Here is a 7,870-nt window from a genome sequence, read left to right as displayed (position 1 = left end):
CGCTGGCATGATCTAAAAGCACGCACGGTCATGAAATGCGTCGGTGCGTTGGGCGCTGCCGACCCAAATCTGAAAAAGGACGGACGCCGGGCGGGCGGCCGACCCAAACGAACAAAAAGCGGACAAAAGCGCCGCCCATTTGGGTCGGCCCGTTGGAGTTGCTCTAACAACTTCAAGATTGTGTAGAAAAACAACTCGAAGATTGTGAAGGAAACGTTGGCATAGACCATGCCATCGGCTTGTTTCCATTGCAACTAGATCGGAATCACGCCTTGGCGCGAGGGTGCCGGTCCGAACAATTTGATCAAACAAGGAATGTTCATGTTAGTAGGAATCCTCGTTAGCATATGCATTCAACAAAATAAAAGAAAGAAAAAAATTCACTTGTAATAGAAGCAAGACATCATCTGAGTTCAACATCGTCATAAGATTATATAAGGCAGCATAAAGTTCAAGTTCAGTGCTTTCATGAGACCACAAAAGGTAGCCATTTGACAATAAGTTTAGTACTAAGAGCGCAAAAATGAGATAGTTAGCGCGCCCTGGCAAGCGTTGCCTACTTCAACCCTTGGTCCAACACATCAAATCCAAAAAAATAAACTTGGTACACATTTCACCAAGAATATAAGTTCACATCACACCAATCTCAAAGAAAGAACACATAATAAGGATCTCAATTTTCAAGAGGCATTCCTTTGGTTATCATGCCGAGCAACAACCAGTTGCAGCAAAACAATCAATAACACTTAAAACTACCAAACTAAAACCTTAAGCCTGAGAATCTGCATCTCCATACATAACACAACAACAAATACCTATACATAAGTGGTCAAATTCACTATTGAACTATCTTCCAAAAAGGATCATCAAATTATTATAGTAGCTCAAAGCTCGACGCATCAAGTTTGAAAAAAAAGAAATAGAACAAACCTACAATTATAGCAAGTTATTTATACAGAAAGCAACACACCCCATAGGTCTTTCATAATGATTAGATCAAGTCATTTGTACTAATGAGACTGGAGGCTGAGTAATGTATAAACAACCGAAAGCCCTTTTATGCAGCTTCAGTTGCAATAACAATAAACAGTTTTAATGGCACATACAGTACAGACTACGTAGTCTGTTTCCCAGCAAGATACCCTGTCCTGAAACAACTTCTATCTATTTATCATCAATGGGAGGAGCACACACAGAGAAGAGAAGGAGGAGGTGTTTTGTCACCGGATGATCTTTTTCGTCGGAGACAAAGATGAGGAACTGTGCTTGTTGCCGGCGCCGTCTGTCCCGCTGCAGCTGCCATCACCGCTCCAACCTGGACATGGCTGCACGCAAGACAGCAAGCCAAGTCAAGAAAAGGCGGCATCTCCCAAACAAAAAGGATGCATGGGAAGGAGGGGCTCACCTCGGCTTGATGCCAGACCGGGGTCCGCTTGCTCCTCCTACAACGCACAACACGTTGGGCAGGGACAGAGGTTGCACAAATACTTTGCCCTGTATCTTATATGAACAACATTATAGGTACAATCATCCATAAAATGTGATACTTAAAAAAACATTATAGCTACGAAATACATCCTTGAAAAAGTAGAACTACACCCAAAACATAATCATGTTACATCAGTTAGCTGCTTGCATATGAAATAAGAAATGTCGGGGAGACTGTAGATAATGTCTAATGGAGAACCCAATCATACTGGTCACTCCAAATCCAAAACTTGAGAAAATGTACGGAAATGTAGATATCCATAAGAATAGAAAGCTTGAAAGGCCTTTAGAAACTGAATAAAACTATAGAAGTAAGAAAAAACAATTGTAACTTCAACAGGGTGCATATATCCATCTTTACCTTCTTTTCGAGACATTCAAGCATCAAAGTGGAATTGAACCGTCAGCTGATCAAATAATCAAGATGATTAAATAAATAAGCACCTACTGATAAGATGCACAAATGAGGAGTGGAACAGTAGGAAACTTCTTGCAGACTACAATAAAGCTCAAGGTACATAATTAAACATGCATGCACGATTAGTTATGAACAACCACTTCTGAGTTACCAACGAATAATTAACTATGTAAACGAGATTTTGGACTATCCAGTGGACTACGAAAAGAATGAAACATCATTTTTCATCCAAAAAACATCTAAATTCTGAATGACAATCATTAAGCAGGTAGAAATTTTTTATGAAGGGCAAATAACTATAGAAACACAATTGTGCACATTCTATCCATTGTTATATGTCGAAGAAAATAGTAGTACATACCACTGAAGGCAGATCAACTTAAAAAAGGTGATGATATTCATACAACAGTCTGTATAGGTTATATTCATCGGTGGACAATGCAATGTGATAAAACCAGAAAATTTCATGTAAAATGGGCTTGCATATGGTTTAAACTAACTATTGTTTTGTATTGCGAGGAGGTTTAAAGTTACTACTTCAACATATATACCAATGGTAGATCTGTTTACGCAAAAATTTCCTAGATGCAACGGTCAAGTAAAACAAAATGTGATAAGAAATTTAAGGATAAGACATATCATGCATATGAGTCATCAAAAGGGAAAGCAACCATGAGAACAATTAGAATAGTCATAAGCAGATATATTGCCATCATGGAGAAGTTGTAAGGTCACAAAACATGCAGACTGGAAGAACAGAAGAAATCATTTTGTAATGATAGATAAATGTAAACTCACTCACAGTTAGTGAAGACAATATCAAATGAATTAAACCTCCAGTCAAGTGTCCAATGTATGCAGTCCTTTCTGCAAAAAGATACCGATGTGTAAACAACTTTCATATGATATAAAATAACGAGGGACAAAATTAATGAGAGATGATATTATTAAGTTCCACTGAAAATGAGAAGGGCAGGATGCTTACAAATTGACAGGTTACCAACAAAGTAAAACATAGCACTAATGTTTGAGATTAAGTACAAAATCAGAACTTCACCATATGAAAAATGCCAACATTATGTGTATACTAACTTTTCTTTCCTTCCTATATTACATGGTGTTGCTAGGCATTTGGTCTACCAGAAAAGTTGGGTACACTGAGGCAAACAGTAAACCAAATACTGCACTTGGGTAAAAGCTTGTCCAAAACATTACAAAGTGGTAAGTTTCAAGAAGAAATGTCATCATATAAATCAGAGCAAACATTAGCATACTTTGTTTCTTTGTTATTGACTTTTTGCACAACCATACAATTGATTGTTGTTTCTTTTTCTGGATGTGACTTCCCCTTGGAATCCAATGCACAAGACACTTGCATCCATTCTTGTGATAGAAACAAAATGTATTTTAGTCTTTCTCTGTTAAGCTAAACAAAAAGCTTGTAGACAGACAACTTTTAGACACGTATAGAAAAGAGATCAGGCTAATCAGGAGGGAGAGAGAAGTGTGGGTACCTGCAAGAAAGCTTACTCGCATGACTCGTTAACAATAAAATAATATCAAAAATCCTCCATTGAACTCATCATGAAGAACCAATAGCATTGCCGAACCATCGCTTATCCCAGAATAACAAAGTGCAACTTACTCTTAACCAGATTAGATCAAGGACCAACAACAAACAATAAAAGATCAAAGGAATGAGAGAGAAGAAATACTTACATAAGACGGCTATAAACACCGGAGCATAAATAAGCAACACTTTTAAATACAAATAAAAAGGGTTCAGGGTTGAATGCATAGTGGGCTCACATTCGCCTTTCCTCGGTCATATAATCTAGCCCCATCATCTCTTTCACCAGATCAATCTGCTTATACAGTGGATCTGCCTGGTTATCATTCAACAAGAATGACCATCCAAGGACAGAACAATAAGTATCACATGATCAAAAAGGATTCTAGAGACAAGAGGGAGGATCCAACTTGATACCCACAGGTGCCTCAATTGCTCAAAGGCACGCTAATCATCATCGCCCTAGCAAGAATGGCTTCCGACCGATGGGGCACGTGATTCGAACGCGGCGTCACGAGATATCTCACCGCGGGAGTAACTATTCATTGCTACAGGAGCTCGGGCTCGATCCTACGGCCGAGATCATTCACCACATCGATCTAACGGACAAAAATGCATCGGGAAAATGGATCAGACGGCCAGAATCCGCTGAGCTCTGAGGAGGCGCGGGAGTGACTGAATCCCTTATTTCTCGATGTTCTTATGAGGGTGAAACTGCCCTGGTTATCACTCATCAGAAATGACCATCCAAGGACAGAGCCACTAAAATAAGAACGTGATCAAAATGGCTCAAAGAAATGAGGGGGGATCCAAATTAATACCCACAAGTGCCTCGATTGCTCGAGAGCATGCCTATATCAGCCATAACTGATCATTGTAGCCCTGGCCATGTCCCATGCAGTAGCCGAAGCAGAGCAGGAGGAAGATGAAGCTCACGAGGGAGGTTATAGCCGAGGCAGTACTCAGTGGGCGACGGGGTTGCGCCTGAACGCCGTCCAGCCGGCGAGGAACCGCTTCCTACATCGCACATCCACGTCGCTGCATCGGAGTTGCACCTTGCACCGTCCCACCGATGAGCGCGAATGCCACGAGCACCGAAGCGGCCAAGGAGAGGATGAGGTGATGTATAGCACATCCAGGAGCACCACCAGGAGCTTCCTGTTGGCTGGCTAGCACAAGGGAGGGCCGGCGTGATCCCGCATCAATGACATGAATTTGCATAAATCCATCCATACTCTTACCATGTTTTCTAAAACACACACAAAATCCAATCATGTTAATAGAGCACAACCAGAATCTTCTATCTCATATGGAGATTAAAAGGAACAACATATATATGCAGCAATCCATCTCCATGCTCTTATCATGTTTTCTGCAATCCAGAGTGACGCCTACCATCAGCAACATAACTTGCATAAAGTCACACCTATGATTAGTAATACTAGACTAAACCTCACTATAAATTAGAGCACGTTGATACTCTTTATGGGGATAAATTAGAGCAAAAACTGGAAAATAAATTATGGATACATACTATCGTCAGGCATGTCCTACATTTTCTGTATTGAAATAGAGACTGAGCAGTGAGGGAAGGTGAGAAAGAAATTACATTTGATGGGAATCGATTTTGGTCCTTAGTATTACATGGATTTATCAGTCGATGCACATGAAGGGTGGCTTTAGAATTTTCTTGTCTTACTTAAAAAAACAGATCTACTCAGCATGCACATATGAGACATACATTCAGAGATCAGGAGAACCAACTAATGTCACCGTTATTATTTTTTAGTAAGCACTGTATCGTTATACTGGTCTCAAATTTGCATATCTGCTTTTGCTGCTTTATTGACCATAAAGCAACAATATAAAAATTTACCATTAAGAACATTGCACATCACCCATCTATAAATCATTAATTGCACAAAAGAATAAAAGAGAGACATGAGGGAGCTGGTATACCTACGAACAAGATGGAATTGGCAAGCTTGCCGACAAGAAAGTCCAACTCTGTCCAAGGACTCCTACTCTTTTGGGATAGATGTTGTCGCACACAGAGCAGACCCCAGCCACGGAATTGAGCCGAGCTCAGGGGAGAGGTGGACAATGGCGCGAAGATGAGAGCGCACCTACAACAATCATTCCAGAGAGCTCAAGGTAAGGCCTGTAAAAAATAGCCAGCAATAGAATTAGGCAATAGAAATATCAACCTAACCAAGTATGTAAGATTTAAGACTATAAGGCATGCACGGAAAGCAAACAATCAAGGCTGAGAAACAAGTGTCATGTCTAATTGCTCTTTATTGCTGTTGTAAACTAAAATAGAAACCACCACAAACAACTATATATTGTGCATACATTAATTAGGGGCACACTAAAACAACAAAGCATCTAGTGGGGTACTCCTACTTTTCGTATGACCTCAAGAAACTTGGCAGGCCTAACCCCTCTCCTCAACAACAAAGCCATACTCTATGAAGAAAACCAAGCTAGATCCAACGCTCCCCTGGACAACAAAGTACCCGCAAAACAAGGCAGATCCAAAAATCCCCTAACTCTATTTTAGCCTTCATCTCTCACCAGATCCATTTATTCATCCAAAAACACCCATCATAAGGGCCACACCAAAGCACTAAAGCATCTCATGGGGTACTCCTAATTATCACATGACCTCAAGAAACCTGGCAGGTCTAAACTCTCCTTGACAGCAAAGTCATGCCGAAAGCACATCGGTCTACCCGTTCAAGAGCAACAATTAAATAATCCACAACAACTATCAAGAACACAAAAGCGTGCATTCCTGTGCCATCTCATTTACTACTACTGAACAATATCAACATGAACCTGAAAAATCAAAATAAAATGCAACGACGTATTTGTCCCCTCGTAAGCACGACGTATTTGTCCTAATTATCAACATGAACCCGACAGGACTAATCCCCTCGTAAGCACGACGTATTTGTCCTAATTATCACCTTTATCAAACAAAATTCAACCTAGCCAAATAAGACAGATCCAAAAAGCCCATTCCTTGAAGCCTAGCTAGACCTAAAGCAACAAAAACAGCAACACTCCACCAACAGAGAAGCAGCAATCACACGCCCTACAAGGATCCAGACAAATAAGAAAAGGCATACATATATGCTCCAGCAATAACAAGCAGTAGCACTTTTGGCATTTTGCAAAGACAAGAAAAAACAACAGAAGGCCCTCACTTCCCAGCCTGCATACCAGCACGCACGACAAACAGAATATAGCGAGCCTAAAAAACCACATGGCCACACCGGCATACACCTAGCACTAAAATAAGATTGAAAAGTATGTGGAAAAGAGGGGTTGACCTGCAGATGACCCAAAGATCCGTGAACTAAGATGCAACCGGCTCGGATCAAAATATGCACAGACAGGAGCGGACGAGGCTGCAGGGCAAACAAGGGAAAATCAGACACGAGCAGCAACCAGTGGCAAGAACAGCGTATGCACAAAAACATACCTGCAAATCAATGAGCACAACAGCAGATCTGGCAAGAACCAGTCTCGGGGAGGACCAACCGCAGGTGCAGGCGCAGCGCCGTCGTCCATGGGCGACGCCGTGCACCGGCGACTATGGCGCTAGGGTTAGCCGTAGCCGCCCGCCGTGCACCGGCGACCGTGGCGATAGGGTTAGACGTGGCCGCCCGCGGAGGAGTGGTGCGTCGGATCAACGTGGTGGGGAAGAGATGGCCGAGCAGCAACGCTAGCGGCAACCTCCTCTCCTCCTTGTGATGGGGACGCTCAAGCTCGACGGGGGAGCAGCGGCGCCACCGGCCGCGGCGCCCCTTCAGGAGATGCAGCAGGACGACCGACGGGGGGAGGGGGCGATGGGGAGGAGAAGAGGCGGGACGGGGAGGATGGCTGGTGGCGGCGGAGGCTTGAGAGAGACGTGCGGGAGAAAGAATGGCTAGGGTTCCAGCCGGTGCTCGCTGACTCGCCGAATGGGGAGCACGAAAGGGAAAGCCAGCCGCCCGCCCCCACCTCATGGACTCCCTCATCCAACCAGCGACCAGCACGCACAGTGCCACCGCATGAAAACCCAAAAATGCCCTCGGCGGGCCGTGGTAATTACCGGCGGTGGCGAGATATTTACCTGCTGGATTCGTCCGGACGAGCCGCACGGGACTTCTGCTAGACCCAGCCACTGACAGACGGGACCCACACGTGAGCTACCCCACAGATCAGTGTGACCGGAACGAGTCCGCGAAGTGAGGGAGACCGGGAGGGGGCGGTAACTATTCATTACTACAGGCGCGCGGGGTCGATCCGATGGCCAAAATCATTCACCGCATCGATCTAACGGACAGAAATGCATCAGGAAAACGGATCGGACGGCCAGAATCCGCTGAGCTTCTGAGGAGGCG

The 7,870-nt window shown here is 43.4% G+C and overlaps 1 long non-coding RNA gene across 2 annotated transcripts; it reads right to left on the bottom strand.

Moving 5' to 3' along the window:
* Positions 1-1,021: 1,021 nt before the first annotated feature.
* LOC119275184 lies at positions 1,022-7,447 on the bottom strand. 2 transcript variants are annotated; one of them, XR_005135551.1, is made up of 6 exons: positions 6,967-7,447; positions 6,815-6,892; positions 5,436-5,637; positions 2,709-4,725; positions 1,406-1,895; positions 1,022-1,325 (listed from the first exon to the last, which is right to left on the bottom strand). It is a non-coding gene; the product is annotated as an uncharacterized LOC119275184 (long non-coding RNA). The 2 variants fall into 2 exon arrangements; XR_005135552.1 differs by having other exon boundaries at positions 2,709-2,773.
* Positions 7,448-7,870: the final 423 nt, after the last annotated feature.

The sequence above is a fragment of the Triticum dicoccoides genome, chromosome 3B (assembly GCF_002162155.2).
Source record: "Triticum dicoccoides isolate Atlit2015 ecotype Zavitan chromosome 3B, WEW_v2.0, whole genome shotgun sequence".
Lineage (NCBI taxonomy): Eukaryota > Viridiplantae > Streptophyta > Magnoliopsida > Poales > Poaceae > Triticum > Triticum dicoccoides.
Note: the sequence above shows the minus strand (reverse complement) of the source record. Positions and strands in the feature narration are given on the sequence as shown.